Genomic DNA, 21736 nt, shown 5'->3' on the forward strand with positions numbered 1-21736 from the left:
ATATTAATATAAAAAGAATACATGCATGTATATTTAAGAAAAAAATATTATTTGTTATTAAAGATTTATATTTATAATATAAATTATATGTAAATCTACATGAAAATATTTCTTAAATATATACAAGCATGTGTGTGTATAATACACAGTGCACCTACATAGTAAACTTTTATTTTGAATATACATTTAATATATATACACACACACACACACATACATATATATTTATTTATTTATTTATTATTTATCTTATATTACTTTAGAACTTTGACAGCCCTAAAAAATATAATTTGTAAATATTCTCAAACATTTCTGAAGTTTAAAAAGTCTGAAGGGCCGATTACACGACACTAGGGGTTTCACAACTAATGATTTTTGCTAGTCGACTAGTTTTGCATAGCAGTCGACGACTAGTTGTTAAATGGTTGATTATCGGGGTGTGCGACATCACGAATAGTAAATGTCTCCACGATCTGCTTTTGAAGAAATATGATAGTATCGTGTTACAGTGCATTCTATCAGTTCAGTTCTGGCGCCTCTGTCTCAACTGTGTCAACGCGACGTAGCCTACACATGATCACACATTAATGAATAGGTACGGGACATTGCAATTCATAAAAGTTCATTATTTGCATAAGCCTTGCCGGTTAAACATTAATTCAAGCGCTGTTCTGAAAGCGCACGGCATACCCTCGATGCTCACAGGCACTAGAGACTGTCAAACAGCGCTTGAATACTGGACTAAGTTCTCTTTCGAGTCTTATTATGCTAATACTGTTAAATACAAACAATGTTTACATAAACAGAATTGGCTATGTCTAAAATGAAAGCAAACGTTTGAGAGAAAATCTGGTGTAATATGCGTCTATATTAAACACGTCGCGTGCTGGTCTAAAAGCGACAGTAGTACTCGTATTTCCCGCACTATAAGGCACACCTTTAATTTTCTCAAAAAACGACAGTGCGCCTTATGATCAATTGCTCGCGCTCGTGTCCATCTTATGCCCTCTTTGTCACACGGCCAGTTCAACCTCGTATAAATCAGGTTATGTGTGTAAGTCACATGCCCGCTCACGATTAACACACGCACGAACACGCGCACTGTCCCCGGTGCTGCTCGCGCATCACAGAATGTTCATAAAGCGCTCCCTGTTCACAGTAACCGGGTCGTCTCATTCAAAACAGTCAGCTGTTGCTGTCCGCGAGCCGCTGCACATTGAATACTCACATGAGTCAGACTGCGAATGTAAGTTACGTTACGTGTCCGCCCCATAGGTCCGCCCCAGCACGCTCACGTTTACTAAATAAACGCCTCACCTCCGGCGCCGCGCACTCGCTACATTCCCTTTAGCACATCTAGTGGATACATATCGCAAACCCAGTCAAACGTTTGAAAAATGTTCTAAAATAGGTCATTGAAGGTGCGCCTTATAGTGCGGAAAATACGGTATATAGTACTGCCGCTTGTACTTAAAGGGATAGTTCACAAAAAATATATATCTATATATAGGCTATATGTCATCATTTTGTTTCCGACTAAGGCCAACAGCGCCAACTAGTGGTTGTGAGTCGACTAGTTGATGAAACCCCTATACGACACTATTTTCAATTTAAAAAATTGTTATGCATTTTGGCCGTTCATTTACACAACAACAGCGTTTTGGGAGCCTGAAAACGCAAACTTTTAACAGGTTTCGAAGTGCAAGTTTTTGAAAACATAACCATTATTGTCTCTGTGTAAACTACAAAAACGTGAATTTGTGAAAACGGTGATGTCATGCACATGTTTCTTTACAAAATGACATCGCCATCTACTGGCCTGGCATGAATAATACAGTGTTATTGTCGTTTTCACAGATCCGTGAGAACGTTGTCATCTGTATGTGAAAAAAACTTTGAGGAAAAAGTTTTCAGTGTTTAGTGGATCTGAATCTAATGGTCTCAATCCAATCTCAATCACTTAATGGTTGCACCCCTGTATAACAATATAAATTGAGTTAATTTTCATTTTAAATTAGGGGTATGAAAATCAAATGACCTCGGGTCCACTAACCGAGTGGTGTGCCCATTTGGAGGCCTTGAACATGGGTTTGAACAGTAATAACAAAAGTGTTTTACAACCATGTATTTTAACTGTACACAGTTATTGGTGCAGTTACACATTCAGCTCATTTCATCCTCATACCTGCTCTGCTTGTTTAGTGGAGTAATGATGCCTGAGATTACTCACTGGAGGAAGCAGTACCATTAAGAGACCAGAAACATTATGAGACAACTTAGAAATGTAAGGACTAAGGAACCGTTTTACACAACACCATTTACAACTAAAAGATGGAAACTTTTTTTTTTTTTTTTGGGCCGTTCAGTTACACGACAATGGCGTTTTGGGTGCCTGAAATCACGGATGGTTTCAAAGTGCAAATTTTTGAAAACGATACCATTATTGTCTCTGTGTAAACTACAAAAACGTGAATTTGTGAAAACAGTGAAGTCATGCGCATGTGCATTATGTGTTCAGTCTATAGGTACTGTAGTTTTCTTTAAAAAGTGACATCGCCATCTACTGGCCTGGCATGAATAATACAGTGTTTTTATCAACGATTGTTTTGTCAACGCTGTCGTCAATACGTGAAAAAAGCAAAGGATATTTTTGTTTTCATTTTTAGTACATCATTGTCGTGTAAACAATGAAAATCATAATATATTCACCCATGATATTGCTTCACTTAAAAAAAAAAAAAAACATTTTAGGGTCATGTTAAATGCGGCCATAGTTCAAGAGCAATATATTTGTCAAAAGTACTAATTCTTTACACAAATAAACTTTTTTAAAGTGGGGATAAAACTGAGTGCATCTTTAAAGAGGAGTTGATGGATGTAGTACTCAAGTGGTAACCTTTGTCTTATTGCTTGTTTCCCATAAAATCACTTCCCATCACTTCCAAAAGAACTTTCGGGCAAAGCCTTTCGATTCACTTATACATCAAACACAAGAATCAATGCTTGGTTCAAAGCACAAGATAGCATCTTTATCTTGACCACCAATCTATTCAAGATTCTTGACCTTTACTTTATTCTTGTGTGGTTTCAAAGAAGAGCATGCTTTTCAATACTCTTTTTATTGTGTATTGTGTTATCTTTCTCAGTGGGGAAAAGATTGAACACAGCAGTAAAATGACCAAAACAACATCACACAGTCCATGAGATTGTGGCTGTTTATTGATTTACTGATCGCTGATCAGCCCCAATTATATAAGCAATCAGATTATTTTTGCTTGGATTTAAACCAGTAAGAAACTACTCTGAACACCCTAGCAAGATGTGCTGGAAACCAACCCTAACACCTTAACAGCCACATTCCAAAGACCTATTAACTAGCCAGAACACCCTAGAAATCACTTAGCAACATGCTAAAAACGAGAACACCTCAGCAAACACATAGCATAGCAAACTATTAGAACAACCTAGAAACCTAGCAACATGCTAAAAATGAGAACACCTCAGCAAACACATAGCATTCATAGCAAACAAATAGAACTTTGAGAACAAAATTGAGAACACTTCGGCAACCACATTGCATAGCAAACTATTAGAACACCATAGAAACCACTTAGCAACATGCTAAAAATGAGAACACCTCAGCAAACACATAGCATTCAAAGCAAACAAATTGAACACCCTAGAAACCACTTAGCATTAGCAACATGTTAACAATGAGAACACCTCAGCAAACACAGAGCATTCATAGCAAACTAATAGAACACCCTAGAAACCACTAAGCATTAGCAACATGTTAAAAATGAGAACACCTCGGCAACCACATTGCATAGCAAACGAACACCCTAGAAACCACTTAGAGACATGCTAGAAAATGAGAACACCTCAGCAAACATATAACATTGCAAACTATTAGAACACCCTAGAAACCACTTAGCAACATGCTAAAATGAGAACATCTCAGCAAACACATAGCATAGCAAACCATTAGAACCCCATAGAAACCACTTAGCAACATGTTAAAAATGAGAACATCTCAGCAAACACATAGCATTCATAGCAGACTATTAGAACACCCTAGAAACCACTTAGCAACATACTAAAAATGAGAACACCTCAGCAAACACATAGCATTCATAGCAGACTATTAGAACACCCTAGAAACCACTTAGCAACATACTAAAAATGAGATCACCTCAGCAAACACATAGCATTCATAGCAAACAAGTAGAACACCCTAGAAACCACCTAGCAACATGTTAAAAATGAGAACACCGCAGCAAACACATAGCATAGCAAACTTTTTGAACACACTAGAAACCACTTAGTAACATGCTAAAAATGAGAACACCTCAGCAAACACATAGCATTCATAGCAGACAAAGAACACCCTAGAAACCACTAAGCAACATGTTAAAATGAGAACATCTCAACAAACACATAGCATAGCAAACCATTAGAACACCATATAAACCACTTAGCAACATGCTAAAATGAGAACATCTCAGCAAACACATAGCATAGCAAACCATTAGAACACCATAGAAACCACTTAGCAACATGTTAAAAATGAGAACATCTCAGCAAACACATAGCATTCATAGCAGACTATTAGAACACCCTAGAAACCACTTAGCAACATACTAAAAATGAGAACACCTCAGCAAACACATAGCATTCATAGCAAACAAGTAGAACACCCTAGAAACCACTTAGCAACATGTTAAAAATGAGAACACCGCAGCAAACACATAGCATAGCAAACTTTTAGAACACACTAGAAACCACTTAGCAACATGCTAAAAATGAGAACACCTCAGCAAACACATAGCATTCATAGCAAACAAATAGAACATCCTAGAAACCACTTAGCATTAGCAACATGTTAAGGGGGGGGGGGGGTTTGACTGCTTTTTTTCTTTGCATGATTGTGTTTATAGGGTGCAATATAACATGTATTAGTGGTTTTTCTTTTTTTTAAAAGTCTTATTTTTCATAAACTTCACCTTTATTGACATCCGCGCTCTCCTATGTCCAGTGGTGGAATGTAACGAAGTACAAATACTTCGTTACTTTACTTAAGTAAATTTTTCACGTTTCTTTACTTTACTTAAGTAGAATAAATAGTGCATACTTTTTACTTTTACTTCGTTACATTTTGCAGCAATTATTCTACTTTCTACTCCACTACATTTCTACAACTTCTGTTACATTTTCATTACATTTTCTGATCAGTTTTTCCCCTGCCAAAACGTAATCTGACCGTCCGTTCGTTGCACGTTTGTCTCACCAGTGACGTTTGGTTGCCATAGATACATCAACTAAATGCGTCTCGCACGCAGTGTGTTTATCGTGCAATTTATACGCCAAAATTGGTATTTACATGCATAGGAAACACACCGTGTTTAATATACGTTTGGGATTATGGCAAGCCAAGAGGTTCAGAATTACACCATAAATTAATCGCGTTTACTGCCAAACATAGTTATTAACATATAGTAAGGATATGGCTTATATTGCCTAATTGCAAGCTTGTTTCAGAAATGGTGACATTTTTTTCCATCATTATTGAACATCATTATAGGAGTATTAGGTTGAATGAGTTAGAATTAAATGTTTTATTAATCATTAGAAAATAGTCATTAAGAGAATCAATTATTATGCAAGTACTTTTACTTGTAATACTTAAAGTACATTTAAAATCAGGTACTTTTTACTTAAGTATGGTTGTCACTGTGTTACTTCTACTTTTACTAAAGTAAATATTTATCTGGTTATTTGTTCTTTTACTTAAGTACTGAGATTCAGTACTTCCTCCACCACTGCCTATGTCCCCTGAATGAGCGGTCGACTTCCTGAGTCTATGAAACCACTCCCTCAGAAACAGGCAGTGGGCTCAGATTGGTTAGTTTGGGCCGGTGTGTTGTGATTGTAGATCACGTTGTCCGGACGATTAACGCCCATTACCTTTAGGGGCGAAACGTGCATGTCTTGAGCTCCGGTCCAGATGTAAATAATGGAGTCGAACTGCAGCATCAGTTTGAGGCAGAATCAGACCGAGAAAGCCGCGATCAAGAGAGTCAAGCAGAACCTCACCACACACGGCTCTTACAAAACGTTTCTGAATGATAATTTGCTACATGTTTTAACTTTATACACGTTTGTTTTACACAATAGCATCTGACTGGCAACAATAGCAACTGACTGGCTACTAATGTTAAACACAAACAGCGTTGGCAAGTTTACGTTTTTGATCAAATCGAAAATAACGTCATAAAGCATATATCCATGAAAAATACATTTACAACATTAGTAGCCTACTTATACAAAATTCAGGTCCATAATGTTTGTACGTGTTTGTCGTAGACACAAAATAGCATAACTAGTAGCCTAGTGGCTATGAAGCCAGTGCAGGCATTTGAAAAAAAAATAAAACACAAGGCTACTTCTGGAAATATTCATGAAAATACATTTAAAATGATGAAGTCTTAGCCTACTTACAGGTTGTGGTCCAACAACTGCTGCCTCTGGTTTTAAAGTTGGAACTGCTTCATGTTTTAGTAACAGTTTCTTGTTGAATCCGGTGTTGAATTCGTGGAGATTCTGGAAGATTATGATCGTCATTTTCAGGAACATAATCAAACACAAATTGTATCCATTGTTGACGAAGTACAGTGTCCGTGGGAAGCTCGAACACAGAAGACCTGACAACTGGGTGAACACAACACACTCGACGAGCCGCAGAAATATGCGCATGCCCTTTTCTGCATATTCCGGAGGGAGGGTTGATGCAAATGTATGGGTTAGTGACGTCTAAAACCCAGCTGTAGTCCGTGTTTGTGGTTTTAAAAGACGATATCTCTGCTTACACTAAACTTTCAGCGCTGCAACTTTGCAGATACTGTTCATGCACCAACAGCAACATTTCACACTATTTAAAATCAAAAAAGTGAAATCGCAATCAAACTAGGGCTGGGCGATATATCGAGTATGTACGATGTATCGTTATATTTTTTGAAACGATATGGAATGAGGCAATGCCGTTTATATCGATACAGTAGTTTGATATGAGCACATCTGAAAAATAGCGGAGGTTGCAGTGTGAGCTGCTGCAGTGAAGCTAGGCTACGTAGTACAATTTGTCCTAAACATGACGCAAGCTTATATTAATTGCGTCAAAATCACTTTGATATAGTTAACAAGTTTAAGGCAGCTTGCCGCCCTGTCAAATGCTCTGACAGACACTAGCCGCGTTTCCACTGCCGGGCTAGGGCTGGGCCAGAGCTAACAGCGAGCCAAGCCGAGCTAGTGGCCTCGGGCCTCAAGCACCGGGCTTGCGTTTCCACTGCCGGGCCAGTAGCCCCACAGCGCTGCCCCAGACCCCACCTCTAACACGCCTTTCTGGATCAAACGTCATAAAACCCAACCCATTTCAGCGGGTATTATGAATGAATTTATTTTTTAAATTAGGAAGATAGCATGTATATTAACTCACCTGCCCAATTGTGTCCCGAGACCAGTACAGGCGATTCTCCATTTCAAGCAGCGATTTTTTGCGCGATATAACAAGTAGGGCTGCGGGCACGTTTTCAAGTTATTCATTAACCGTTAACCGAGGCCCATCGGTTAATATTCGGTGCATATAGTGTGCGCGCCGCAACCTCGAGATACAGAGTTAATTTTTTAACACCTTTAATAACTTATTGGACCCCATTTGAAACGAAATTAATTTATAGAAATAAAACGCAGCAAGTACGGAGCAGTTAAAGCCGCATTTCCATCACCCTTCAAACTGAAATTGCCAATTGAAAATAAGCAAAACGTCCATTTCACAAAAACTCAGTGTCTGCAGATAATAATAATAATAATAATAATAATAACCATCATCATCATTATTGTAACATTTTATTAGGCTGCATATGTAGAAGACGCCTTTATCCAAAAAAGGAACAGAGCACAAATAAACACAATATTTTGACGCATAATCGCATATCCAGTGTGTGTGGAGCACGCACTGATGGCTGCGAGACGCCCATGTGAACACTTCACTGTAAAAAATTGCTGTAGATTCTACAGCAAAATTCTACAGAAATTTATTGTTTTATCATTTTACAAGTTATTACTGTAATTCGCAATGCATTATGGGTCAAAATGAGTATTACAGTTGTTTACTGTATATTTCCCTGTCAACTGTAAATTGATTTACAGGTAAGAGGTGTTTTCACTGTAGTTCATACGTTTTACAACAATTTACTGTGACGTGGCATTATGGGATTGCGCGGGCTGAATACATTTGAAATCTGGTGGACTGGAGCAGGGCAGGATCGAGTTGAAGATAAAAGGCACTATTTACTCAATTTTTGGTAAGTTAACTTACATTTACGTCCATAAATATTTACAATCTAATGTATTACTTAATGAGCGATTCATATTTTGAACAGAATTCATAACATCGGCATGTCATTATATCATGCAATTATTGATCGACTTGTTAACAACTGCGTGTTATCAGGACATTAGTGTGATGTAAAAGTGTTTGATTCCTATATTTTCCATCGAAACGTTACGTTTATTTAGTAAAGCAATGTGTCTTTAATTTTAAATTTCTTGTTTCAGGCGAGGCAATCGCGACGGCGCGCGCTCAGTGGTGAGGCGATCTGAACTTACAAGCACAAGGTAAAACTATCTTAAATGTTATGGACGAATGCTGCCGTTTGTTACAGTTTTATTTGAATTTGCTCTCAAGAGAGTATTTTAGAGCATTGCAGTTTGCAAGACGACAGATCGGATCCACTTAAGTCTTGGTGAGAGTTAGCTTTCTTGACGAAAACATTGGAATAGGCTATATTAACATCGTTGGATGCTGCTATTTTCTCATTTATTTTACCAGTTTTGATTTCGTTTGATTTCGATTTTCGTATGAGAGCATGTAAAACCAGTGTTTAATAAAGGCCTGCATCATAACTATTTAACGCAAATCAATTTGCAGCGCTCAATAATAGTAACAGGCCTATGCATGTTCGTCATGCTCTCCAGAGAGTATTTTTTCGAGCATTTGCAGTTTGGAAAACAAGGCATACAGAAGTGCTGTTGAGACAGAACGTAAATACGCACGTGCAGTTAGCTTTGCTGATGAAAAACGTTAGAATATGATTTTAACATCGTTGCATGATGCTGCTATTTTATCATTTATTTCACTAGTTTGGATTTATTATTGAGAGCAAGTAAACCCAGTGTTTAACAAATCCCTGCGTCATAACTAAATTCAAAATGACTGGCAAAAGATTTGAAAGTTAATTTTATTTTCTGTTCAAAGTTCCCATATTTATCGTTTTCTTAATATAACTTGAACCTAAATCTAAATGAGAAATGTATCACTGTAAATTGTCAATATGATAGCAATATCATTGTAGGTCACATTAATGTTCTAAACTGCTGTTTTACCTGTGGTGTAACGTTACCTGACTTTTCACGTGCATTTAAAAATGTGCAGCTTTTAAGTTTCATTTATAGAGACCATACAGGTTATCAGAAGTCTTGTAAAGGTGCTAGATTTGAACAGACACAACACTGATTTGCAAGATTGGATACCGTCATTTCACATGCATGTACAACTCTGAATTACTTAATTAGGCATTTTAAAATGCCATATTGATGAGGGCTGGGAAATCTGTCTGTACTGCATTTACTGCATATACTGCACTTAATTACATTACATTTTTTTTCCTTTTATTATTTTTTTTTATTGTAGATGTCAGCAACAGCAGCTGAAGTGGAAAAAAGTTCTACACTTCCAGACTCTCTGAGACTGATTGTCTTAGGTAATGTACGTTCCAGAATCTTTAAATTACTTAATACATTTTGCCTGTTGTATTTTAGCATACATTTTTATAAACTGTTTTCTTTTTTCTCTTCATTTGTTTTATTTTTAGGTGAAATTCTCACTGCAACCCAGTGGATGCTGAGTATTGAGGGTCAAGTGGTTCTGAATCAACACCCCAATTTCATGGCTGAATTTGCTGCTTTGTTTGCAACTTACTACAACTTTAATCTGGTGTACCAGCACGAGGCATCCTGCACACTTGAATTTGTTCAAAGGTAACAGATTACTGAAATATAAATTTGTATATGTTAAAGGATTAGTTCATCTAAAAATTAATGTTAGTTCACCTGTCATTAATTAACTACTGGCCTTCGTTCATTTTCGGAACACAAATTAAGATATTTTTGATGAAATCTTACAGGGTTTCTGAACCACACATAGGCCACAAAATCATTGCAACTTCCAAGGTCCAGAAAAGCAGTTAAGACAATGTTAAAATATACCATGTGACTACACTGGATCAACCTTAATGTTATGAAGCCACAAAATCTCTTCTCTTCTGTGTCAATCTCTGACGCTGTAGTAAACAGTGCATCGCTTCCAGGTTCTACGTTAGAACAAAAAGTATTCTCATCACTTCATAACATTGAGGTTGATCCACTGAAGTTACATGGACTACTTTAATGAGGTTTTCACTACCTTTCTGGGCCCCGGACGTTGTAATGACGTTGTGGTCTATGTGTGGTTCAGATACCTCTCTGATTTCATCAAACACATCTTAATGTGTGTTCCTGAAAATGAATGAAGGTCAGTAGTGACAGATTAACGAGTAATTAATAACAGAAATGTCATTTTGTGGTGAACAAATCCTTTTTAGTAGTGCAAATAATGCTTATTGTAAAGTGGTATATTTTCATAAGTCTGCACATGATCCTAAAGCTTCTGCTTGTATTTTTCTGACTGATTTTTGAGCAGATGTTTACCAAGAACATCAATGAAAGTGGAAAGACCTCAGAGAAGAGGAACAACACAGTCAATCCTCATGTGTCTACTCTTCTCATTAGGCTACCCTGTGGACCTTGAGTGGTTAAACATGTGAGTTGTCAAATGTATATATGAAACAAAAAACTGAGATGTCTATAATTACACAAAATGTAAAAAAGTACTTTGAAACAAAAATAATAGTAATAATAATAGAAAAGCAGAAATTTGAGTTTTAACAAGAGATGCGAGTTAACAATTTTGTCATTCTGTTGTTTGAGCTTAAAGGGATAGTTCACTTTGAAATTAATTTTTGATATGTTTGATCTTACCTCAAGGGCATCCAAGATGTAGGTGTCTTTGTTTCCACAGTATTTTCAATTTTGACATTTTTCAGTCAAACCGTTGTTGTCCATCAGTCATACACTGGAGGCTAAGGGGGTCCACCAAAAAGCATGCACAGAGAAGTCCAAATTAAACATGATTTAATGACTCGTAAATGTAAGTAAACATTGATGGCCTAAGACCCGATACGAGCTGTTTTTGTGAGAAAACGAACAGTATTTATATCGTTTTTACCTCGTGTAATCACAGTGACGTCCAAGTGACCTGAATCAGTTGTTCAATGTCCAACTGAACCGAACTGAATCAGTTCAATGTTACGCCGGAAGTGATCGCTTGCGTGTGACATCACTCAATATTTACACAGAGATTTCGGAAGTTTTACCTTTTACTAAACATATTTAGATATACCGAAATCATCTTCCATTGCGGTTTCCCCTATATCTAAATATGTTTAGTGAAAGGTAAAACTTCCCAAATCTCTGTATAAACCAAGGGGGTAATCCATCGACCGGAAGTTGAAGCCTCGCGGGAGCTGACCTCTTGTAGCAGAACTTCACTTGCGTTAGCATTCCCATTGACTCCCATTCGTGTTGGCGTCACTTTGACAGCGAATAACTTTACATCTGAGGCGTTTGAAGACCCCATTTGTCCTTTATTTATTTCTAAAGAAACACGACAATGTATAAAATGCTCCATTACCTTGTAGCTCATGTTATGGCCCCGTAGATGCAGTTTTAGTGAAAGTAGGCTAACGATTGCGTCATACCCACGCAACTCTCTGTCGCACAGGAAAGAGATTACCGTATGTACAGGAGGAGAAGCTCGCGCGCAATCGGGGAAACGTGGAGGCAAAATGACAAAATAATTAATCAGAATACCTAGCAAAAGTGTCTCCTGCTCCTAGCTCATGGACAGCTCCATACTCTCCGCCTCTGCATGTATCGGAAGGGAATGATTCAGATTTCACATGCCACTGCACTAGAAGACAGACGGTTTGCTCTCGTCACATCTACGTCGTCAAGCTCTGTTTGAGTCTGCGCGTCAGGGACGGAAGTGCTAACAAATCGCCAAAAACGGGCTTCAATCGTCTCAATGGAGTTCCAATGAGATTGCTCTGTCCATTTCTTTTACTGTCTATGGTATAAACAAAGAGTGACGTAGGCGCGCAAGCGATCACTTCCAGCGCATGCGCAGACCGAAGCACCCGTGCCGGCAGATCATTTTGTCATGGCTATGATTACAAGAGGTAAAAACTATATAAATCCTGTTCGTTTTCTCACACAAACCGCTCGTTTCATGTCTTAGGCCATCAATGTGTACTTACATGTACGAGTCATTAAATCATGTTTAATTTGGACTTCTGTGCTGCTCTTTGGTGGACCCCCTTAGCCTCCAGTGTATGACTGACAGACAACAACGGTTTGACCAAAAAATGTCAAAATTGAAAATGCTGTGGAAACAAAGACACCTACATCTTGGATCCCCTTGAGGTAAGATAAAACATATCAAAAATTAATTTCAAAGTGAACTATCACCCAAAAATGGAAAATCATTCACCATTTCCTCACCCCCATGTTGTTAAAAACCTGTATGAGTTTCTTTCTTCTGCTGAACTTAGATATTTTGAAGAATGTTGGTAATCAAACAGTTGGTGGTAGCCATTTACTTTCAATTGTCTGGTTACCAAAATTCTTTAAGATATCATCTTTTGTGTTCAACAAAGAAAGAAACTCATACAGATTTGGAACAACTTGAGGGTGAGTAAATGATGACAGAATTTTCATTTTTGGATGAACTATCCCTTTAACTTTTATTGAACTCAGTATCTTGGTGTTAAGCCTTATTTGTAGTTATTTTGTGACTGATTTTGAAAAGATTTTCTGTACTTGAAAAAGTAAAATTGTTGTTACCAGTCTTGTAGTAATTTGCTGATTATTTTAATAAATATTTTTCTACAACAGCTTTGACTTTGTGTTTGTTTTTTTAAATGTTTATTTTAATGCATCTACATCAATATAATGGTAAATAATAGAGTACAGTTTACTGTTAAAATGATTCTTTTCAGCTTTTTAAATGTTAAACTATTACAGCATCTACTTGAATTTTGGGGGTATTTACAGGATTTTATTGGCAACTTTATTGCCAGGTAAATACTGTACTTTAGTGAAATTACAAAATATTGCTGTAAAATAAAATACAGGTTTAATTCAATGTTACTGTAAAAAACCCTATAAATTACTGTATACCTATAAATTTCATATACAACAATTAACTGTAAATTGCTTTACAGTATTACACTGTAATCAATTTTACAGCAATGTCCAACATTTTTACAGGATTTTATTGGCAACTTTTTTGCCAGTAAATTCCTGTAAATTCTACAGGAAATTTTTTACAGTGTTGCAGTTTCATTGCATTTCTTTCAGTGGAAACAACTTAAAATACTCTTTCATTTCTGGTCATACAGAAAATAATAATACATTATTCGCAAATACATTTATTTGCGTAAACTCACAATAACAAGAAAACGTTGTGCTTTAACAATTAATCAAGGCGCGCTTCATGATCTCCGTGAACTGAAGCGCGAGATCTGAAACAGCCACCGCATTCAAATTTGTTCGTTTTAAATTGGACATTTAAAGCTTTAGTCTACAGGGGTTATAAAGCTTTATATGTCCAATTTAAAATGAACAAATTCGAATCGAAAGCCAATATCTTCCGACTATGTATGTAGCTAGCTAATTTCTCTCTAAAAGTGCATCCGGAGATGGAGATATTTTAGCCGAAAATCATTTAGAAAACAATAGTTTATTAATAAACAATTAATGCCTCGTTATTTTATATTATTTTATTATCAGACACATTTATTATAGCCTATAAATCACCTATAAATCCCCTTTCTGTAGGCTGCGGTTACGGCTCTTCTCATTCAGCACTGCGGGGAAAATATAATTTCCAGGTTCTAATTTCGCCTCAGAAAGCAGAAAGCCAGTAATATATATATATTTTTTATATTAATTTGTCAAATATTTTAAATGTTTAAGGGGCAAAAAAATCAAACAAATATCTGAAAATTCGTCGATATGTAGCCTATATATTTTTGCGCAGATTTTGGCATAGGCCTACAGTTCAAATTAAAATGTTATGCAATTTTAAACGGTTAATCGGTTAAACATGGACACCCCTGTGCATCTTGCTTCAGATCATAACCTTCCATAACACCGATAAACTCCGCCTTTTACCTTGAGCACGCCTCTAGCCCGAGCTGCCCCCCTCTGGCCCAAGGTATTCGACGGGCCAGAAATCCTGGCCGTTGGCCCTGAGGAAGCCCCGATCAAGTCCCGGAAGTGACCGTGGAAACGCGACTGGCCCTGGCACGCACTAGCACGGCCCGGCCCTGGCCCGCCCGGCAGTGGAAACGCGGCTACTTGTTGCTGACTGACAGATATACTTGCGCTGTTTAATGCGTTTGAGATGTGGTGCTTTCCTCAGTGCTCAACTTACATTTCACAGGTATATTCTCCGTCTGTAAATGTTAGAAAGTAAAGCAAATATGTCCATTTCACAACAAATATGTCCATGTCAGAAGAGGACGAGCTTCTGCAAGTGAATCTCCGCTAAAATTCATGCTTCCTTGAACGAGCGCCGGCGCGCGCATGCGCGTGAATAGTACTACGTAGTACGCAATTATTCTGACTAAAATAAACATATTGCTAAAATATTTTTTGTTGGAGAAAATAAATGTGCCATATGTGGAATTTTAAACCTACAAGTATATATTTTTAATGAAAGTGAAAGTGATTATAATGGGGTAATCAAATGCAGGCTAATATAATTAGTTTGTGCTTTTGTTTTTGTTTTTATTTTCATTTTTAGTTTAGCTTTTAGTCAATATAAAAACAAAAGCTTTTTGCACATAATATATTGCATAGCCTATATTATATTTGTTTCCATATCCTTCAATATCAACATTGTTTGTAGGATATCATTGGGCCGAATGTGAATATACTGTATATATATATATATATATATATATATTTTAATATAAAGATTTTCTTTATCTAAATAGAAAACGTAGAAAGTACCGAGATATATATCGTATATCGCCATTTGACCAAAAAATATCGAGATATGATTTTTTGGCCATATCGCCCAGCCCTACGTTGAACCAACGTCAGACGCGTCATTCATTCAAAACTAACGGAAAATCAACTTGAAATCAACGCGTTGTTTCAACGTTATGAAAGCAAACCAATTTTCGATTTTCATTTAGCTTTGAAGAATGCCGCGTCTGACGTTGGTTCAACGTTAATTCGATGAGCAAAATCAACGTTGTTTCAATGTCATGAGAGACGTCGTTTCCACGTTGATTCAATGTCAGTTTGCTGTCTGAGACCTCAGCAAACACATAGCATTCATAGCAAACAAAACACCCTAGAAACCACCTAGCATTAGCAACATGCTAAAAATGAGAACACCTGAGCAACCACATACTTTAGCATTCATAGCAAACTAACAGAACACCCTAGAAACCACTTAGCATTAGCAACATGCTAAAAATGAGAACACCTCAGCAAACACATAGCAAGGTAATAGCAACCATCTAGAACCACATAGCAAAGGCATAGCAAATTTAGAACATCCTAGAAAACCACTTAGCAACATGATTAAAATGAAAACACCTTAGCAACCACATAGCAAAGTCAAAGCAACCACTCAGATCACACTATCAATCAATAGCAAGACACTGAAAACCAATCAGAAAACTTTAGTGCTTTGTAAACACAAAAACAGACTAGAAACCACACAGCAATGAACACTTTGCAAATATATACTGCAAATTCTGCTGTTTATTGATCATTAAGTTGTCAAGGCCCAAATCACCTCCTCATCAGCACAACAAATACTGATGGTAACAGCTGATGGCAACAGCTTTAAATGAGAAAGAGACACTGATTAAGAGGAAGTCACTGGGTTGCTAAGTGAAGTATGGCCACAGCTAAATTGTGCCCACCATTAACAGAGAAATAAGAAAAGATCATTCATGGTTTCCAGGGGAAAAAATAGAGGTGAAGAAGGACATCAAGCAGGTGAATTGGTTTCTCAACTGTAGGGGAGGTGATTTCTCTGAAACGGAGACCTTTTATAACGGGTCAGTGCATAGATAAAGCCCAGGATCTATTTATATAAAGAGCAGGGGTTTGAATGAATGGTTGTGCTCAACTTACAGATAACAAAAGGTTTGTTTTGTCGCAGAGACATGGAATGATCATCCAGTATAGGTAAAAGTTTCTCTGGAGATGAAAAAAAAAACAGACCCACAAAGACAGGTAGATTCAGCACAATGTCAACAACTACATTAAAAGATGTTTCACTGGTACAGAACCTTAAATCCAAAGCCTTTAAGGTTAAAAAAGCTGCTTAGTATCCGTTTTGCAGTTTTTCCATGTAAAGATTGTGTATATTATCCGTTCTTTCTCTAGTTATATCTTAAGTTCTATGTCTTGAACAAAAGAGACAAATTTCACATTTTTTTTTTTGTGTGTGTTGACTGCATTTATCATTCGCAGGGTATGTTTACATGACAAGATGTCCTAAAAACGAAAAAGGCTTGTCTTTGCGTTTTTCACGTACAGGTGACGATGTAGTCAAATCAATCCCCGTTTAAATGTATCTGTGAAAACGACTAAAAACGCTGTATTATTCATGCCAGGCCAGTAGATGTCACTTTAAGAAACACTAGCATCAAAAATATGAGATGGAAGGGAAAATTATATTTCAATGATTTTTTTTTTCCCCTCACTAAGTTTTTTGACAAGCCAAACGCAAACTTCATCAGGGAAAGAGATACGATTGTCATGAACTTAGTGTCTGTAAACCTATTACTTTGTTGTAAATGTATTTTTTTTTAAAAATTAAATAATTAAATGTAATGTGTTTCTTTAATGTTAATTTTATTATACAAAACAACTGAAATCACACAAACCGAACTATATTCAGACATTTCTTAAAGGGATACTTCAGGATTTAGCATTAAGCTCTGTATTAGTAGAAAAACAGAAGTATTTTCAAATTACCATGTTTTCCACCCTCATATCCCCCTGAGACGAGAGATTTATATATATATATATATATATATAATTTTTTTTTAAACACATAGCAAACAAATAGAACACCCTCAAAACCACTCTGCAACATGCTAAAAATGAGAACACCTCAGCAAACACATTGCAAGGTAATAGCAACCATCTAGAACCACATAGCAAAGGCATAGCAACCATTTAGAACACCCTAGAAAACCACGTAGTAACATGATTAAAACAAAAACACATTAGCAACCACATAGCAAAGTCAAAGCAACTACTCAGATCACACTATCAATCAACAGCAAGACACTGAAAACCAATCAGAAAACTTTAGTGCTTTGTAAACACAAAAACAGACTAGAAACCACACAGCAATGAACACTTTGCAAATATATACTGCAAATTCTGCTTTTTATCACCCTCATATCCCCCTGAGATGAGAGATTTGTGTATTTTTTATCTGAAAAATATCCCAAAGACTACAGGGTCTGTAGGGTCTCTCCCGCATGTCCTCAACTCGCCCATAGAGGGTGGATCTCACTCACAGAATGACACATAGTGTCAGCCATCTTTTTTTGGAAGCTAAGCAAGCAGGCTCTTGTTCTGTGGAGAAAGCTGAGTAGTAGGGGTTACCATCCTCTTTTGATTTAGTTTTTGCTTTCTGCAGTCGCCATTCATTGTTTACAAGCACACCTTTTGTTTCAATCTAACTGAATTCATTCCGATTGGTGAATCTGAATGTAGCGTTTACATGAATGCTAAACAAGTGATGTGCATTTTAACATTGCTAAGAAAATTCCCGCTCCTCCGTGAGAGATACGAGACCGGTCTCACAGGTGTCGATTATCGGTAATCACGCCACTGGCCTCGTGCCGTTCTCCCGCGGCCCTCACTCGTCCCGCTCGCCACAGTAAACATAATGAATGGCGACTGTAGAACGCAAAAGCCGAATCCCGGACATTTTGGGTGATCTCGAAACACATTTTCAGACAAAACAAACTTCCAAGGTAAAGGTTGGAGCTAAATTCTGTAGGACATTCAGGAGCAGGCTTGAACACCTACCACAATAGCTCATTTCAGGCAGATCAATATTCCTTTCATATTCCACTATTAAAAGTTTAAAGAGGTGCAGTTTGTATTTGTACCGGTAATTATATCCTGTTGTCCCTGCATTATTTTTTTCATGTCGACACAAACGGAAACTAGGCTTACTTTTTCCTCAAATTGGCTTGAAGTAGATACTGTATTTACACCCTTATACAGTATGACTCAGGCTCTGCTTTGAATGGCCTAAAAATTGATAGGGTCTTTGATGAGGAAAGTCTACGATTCAGCAGACAGTAAACTCTGAAAGTTTTTGTTTCAAAGCCACGTCAAATTATTTATCATCTGCTAATCTTGACCCAAATCCTGTATCTGAGAGATAGCTTTTTTTTCCACAGGTACCCTGGGATGTTTTCTTCTATCCCGCTTTCATCACACCCTCTGCCCTCTTTATTTCTTGGCACCCAATGGTTGTCTAATTCTAGAGTGTTGCAAGACAGCCCAAGTTGAGATTTAGCTTCTTCCAAAGCACCTTTCAGATTCATCCCACTTAAAAGTGACACTATTGATCGGCTTCTGTAAAGTCGGTCCCCCTTGGGGTGAATCATCCAGTGGGCGGCTCGGCTGTAGGCGCTAGAAGACAGAGGCAAGAATGTCTGGCTGACTTGACCTCTTTGGCTTCAGACCACACTACGCTTCTCCTCCTCCTCCACATGTGTTCTCCTGTAAGAAGGAGACATGGAAAAGCATGGGAAAAAAAGACGCCCCATCTCGGTTTGGTCTCAGAACTCTCGCCCTTTTTAAAAAGCCAATGGTTCACAGCGGGCCTCTGGCCTTTCTTAAACACATAGATATAGAAGACCCAAACAAATATACGAGCTAAATGTCAAACATTTCTCTGAGCGGAGGTGCTAAGGCAGGGACTAGCAAATAAATTCCCCATGACAGAACACCAAAAGACTCGCAAACCAACACAAAAAAGAAATATATAGTGCTTGTCTCTATTTGCTGGGATTAGCTGTGCAGAATCTTGCCTCTTAGGTACATCTACTGTTATGTAAATGTCGATATAGTCTCCAGCCTCGGGCTTTGAGAAGCGTAGAGGTGGAAAGTCATGTTTACACAAATGCAAATTTAAAGAAAAGGATTTCAGCTTGCCGTACAATGACTTCCTCACCTCTGTCTCGAAATAGATCCCATTTCAGACGGGCATTATGACCAACATTTGGATGTTATGTTTATATGGGAACTACGAACTCCCTGAGCAGCCTTGACGGAGGCCAACAGTCAACACCCTCTGCTAGTAATTGAGTAATAACTCAAAGCAACAGAGCCGGTTGCAATTAAAGTAGCCGACCCCTTGCACCAAATTGACGGGCGAAGCCATCACTCTGATCGCTAGCCAGGCCTTTATGATTTGCTTGGGGATTTGAGCAATAATGGCAATGTTTACAGATTGTCATTGCTGCCCGTTTTGGCAGTATATTCCAACTGACATTCTCTCTTTCTTCCCCTTTCTCTCCCTCGTCCTTTCACCCGCCTCTGCAAATTACCAGCTCCTCTTTCATTGAAAACCTGATCATGTAATTTCCCCCCCTACCTCCACCTCCTCGTTTGACGGCCATAATAGCACCCGTCTGCAGGCCGCAATCATTGCACTGTCTCCCGCTTGCTGCTCTCTGCTGGAGAATGAAACAGTGGTGCACCTGGGGCCAGCTAGGCTATCTCGTTTTGGGAACTTTCGACTGCTTTATTTTTCTCTCTCGGTCTCAGATTCTTTTGTCCCTCGGAGCAAATTCACTAAACACAGAAATCCGAACAAATGCTTCCCAGCCAAAACTTGAAGTGTGATGCACAGTGATGTCCACATTATTCCTTGACCTGTCATCTCTGGTACACAATGAAAGCAGACGATGAGGCAATTTCTCTGGTTTTCCATCCTGGCAGAACACCTGAAGTGTTGTAATGTGGATTCATTTACTCCAGTGGTTCTCAACTAGTTGGTCACGATCCAAAGTGTGTTTTCTCATAGGAACATCAAAGGATGTGCATCCCATCAGAATTTTGCAGCAAATTCTTTCACTATGATTATCAACCTATGATAAAGAAAAATATGCACAGACTTAGAGTTGTCAAGAAGTACCGACTTGGTACCAAAGTCAGTAAGTTTGAAAACTCTACATAGACTATATTGGAAACTGGTTTCAGGCTTGGTATTACTTTAGGATGCAACTTGTTCTGGGTTCTGAAGCAAATCCATTTAAGCAGCCCTCATTTACAAATATTAGCAGTAGCACATAAAGTTCTGCACTTCAGGATGCCAAAACGGTTTGGATTATATTAACCTCTCAAAAAAAAGTCCCAGAACTGGGTAGAGGCCAAACAGTGACAAACAAATCTGCCCCAAATGGTGATAATCAGTCTCATTATCTTTTTCATTATTTGCATTTTCTAACAATATGGTCTTCGAGTCTTGGGAGCCGGCATTGGAAAAAGGTCATGTTTAATTACATTTCAAGACTTATCCCTCTTCTAGCCTCTGAACAATTACAGGGAGAATGAGAGAAGCTATCAATTGGCTGTGACAATAAGGTATTAAGCCGAAGTGGAGGGAGGGGGCCTCGCAGGACTACAAGCTGTCCCTAAACTGCCTGATGGTAATAACCTCTAATCTGGTGAGGCAAAGCCCTCTTGTTTCCCTTGTACAATCCCAGCTAATTGCCCAATTAAACCAAATCAGGTTCATAACAAATCAACAGCATTAGCACCCAAATAAGCCTCAGCGAAGAAACAGGGTCTCTGAAATTGTCACTTAGGACACTAATCTAGTTGGTAAGTGCTAAATATATGGAGTGTGTGGTGTGGGGGCTACAACTTCACATCCCTACAGGATGGGATATTAAAGGTGATGAGTGGCAGTATTCATTTTTATGGCAACCATTTAGGGAAACACTTCGTCCTGCTTCTCAATTCTTAAGGCAGTTTCACTGAATGGGTCTAGAGAGTATATTGTATCTTCCACAAACAGGATACAAATTGGCACTCAAGATTATTCAAAAGTTTTGGAGTTGAAACTAGCCCAGAGTCCAGGCCAAAACCAGAGTAGGTTGATTTTGAGCCAAGATGGAGATTATCTGAATGATTCAGACAATGTAAATAAGATTTCCTGGGGGTGAATGAAGCATAGAGAAGAATATATGCACAAGTCGGCACAGACCAAAGAGCAAACCAAAGACCAAACTCTGTCTCAAGGCAGATTCCATGACAAAACCAAGACTCTAGTAGGAATCGCATTTAAGACCAAACTCTAGTTTTACAACACTGGTCCAAAAGTAAAACAATTCAACAATGTTGTAATTTTGATATTGTCTGCGGAATTGATATTCTGGAGAATAATTAAAATGCCCCACATTTTACATGCAACCCAGTTACCACATGATGAGTCTGCAATAAAATCGAA

The 21736-nt window shown here is 37.9% G+C and overlaps 2 long non-coding RNA genes across 2 annotated transcripts in view; one reads left to right on the top strand and one right to left on the bottom strand.

Annotated features, from left to right (window-relative positions):
* Positions 1–21736, bottom strand: part of LOC120468696 (uncharacterized) — a 175814-nt gene that overhangs the window by 144992 nt on the left and 9086 nt on the right. The window lies entirely within an intron of this gene.
* LOC120490852 (uncharacterized) lies at positions 8056–11263 on the top strand. The gene is made up of 5 exons (XR_016145809.1): positions 8056–8360; positions 8614–8673; positions 9749–9818; positions 9930–10095; positions 10796–11263. It is a non-coding gene; the product is annotated as an uncharacterized LOC120490852 (long non-coding RNA).

The sequence above is a fragment of the Pimephales promelas genome, chromosome 2, assembly GCF_988280905.1.
Source record: "Pimephales promelas chromosome 2, fPimPro1.hap1.1, whole genome shotgun sequence".
Classification (NCBI taxonomy): domain Eukaryota; kingdom Metazoa; phylum Chordata; class Actinopteri; order Cypriniformes; family Leuciscidae; genus Pimephales; species Pimephales promelas.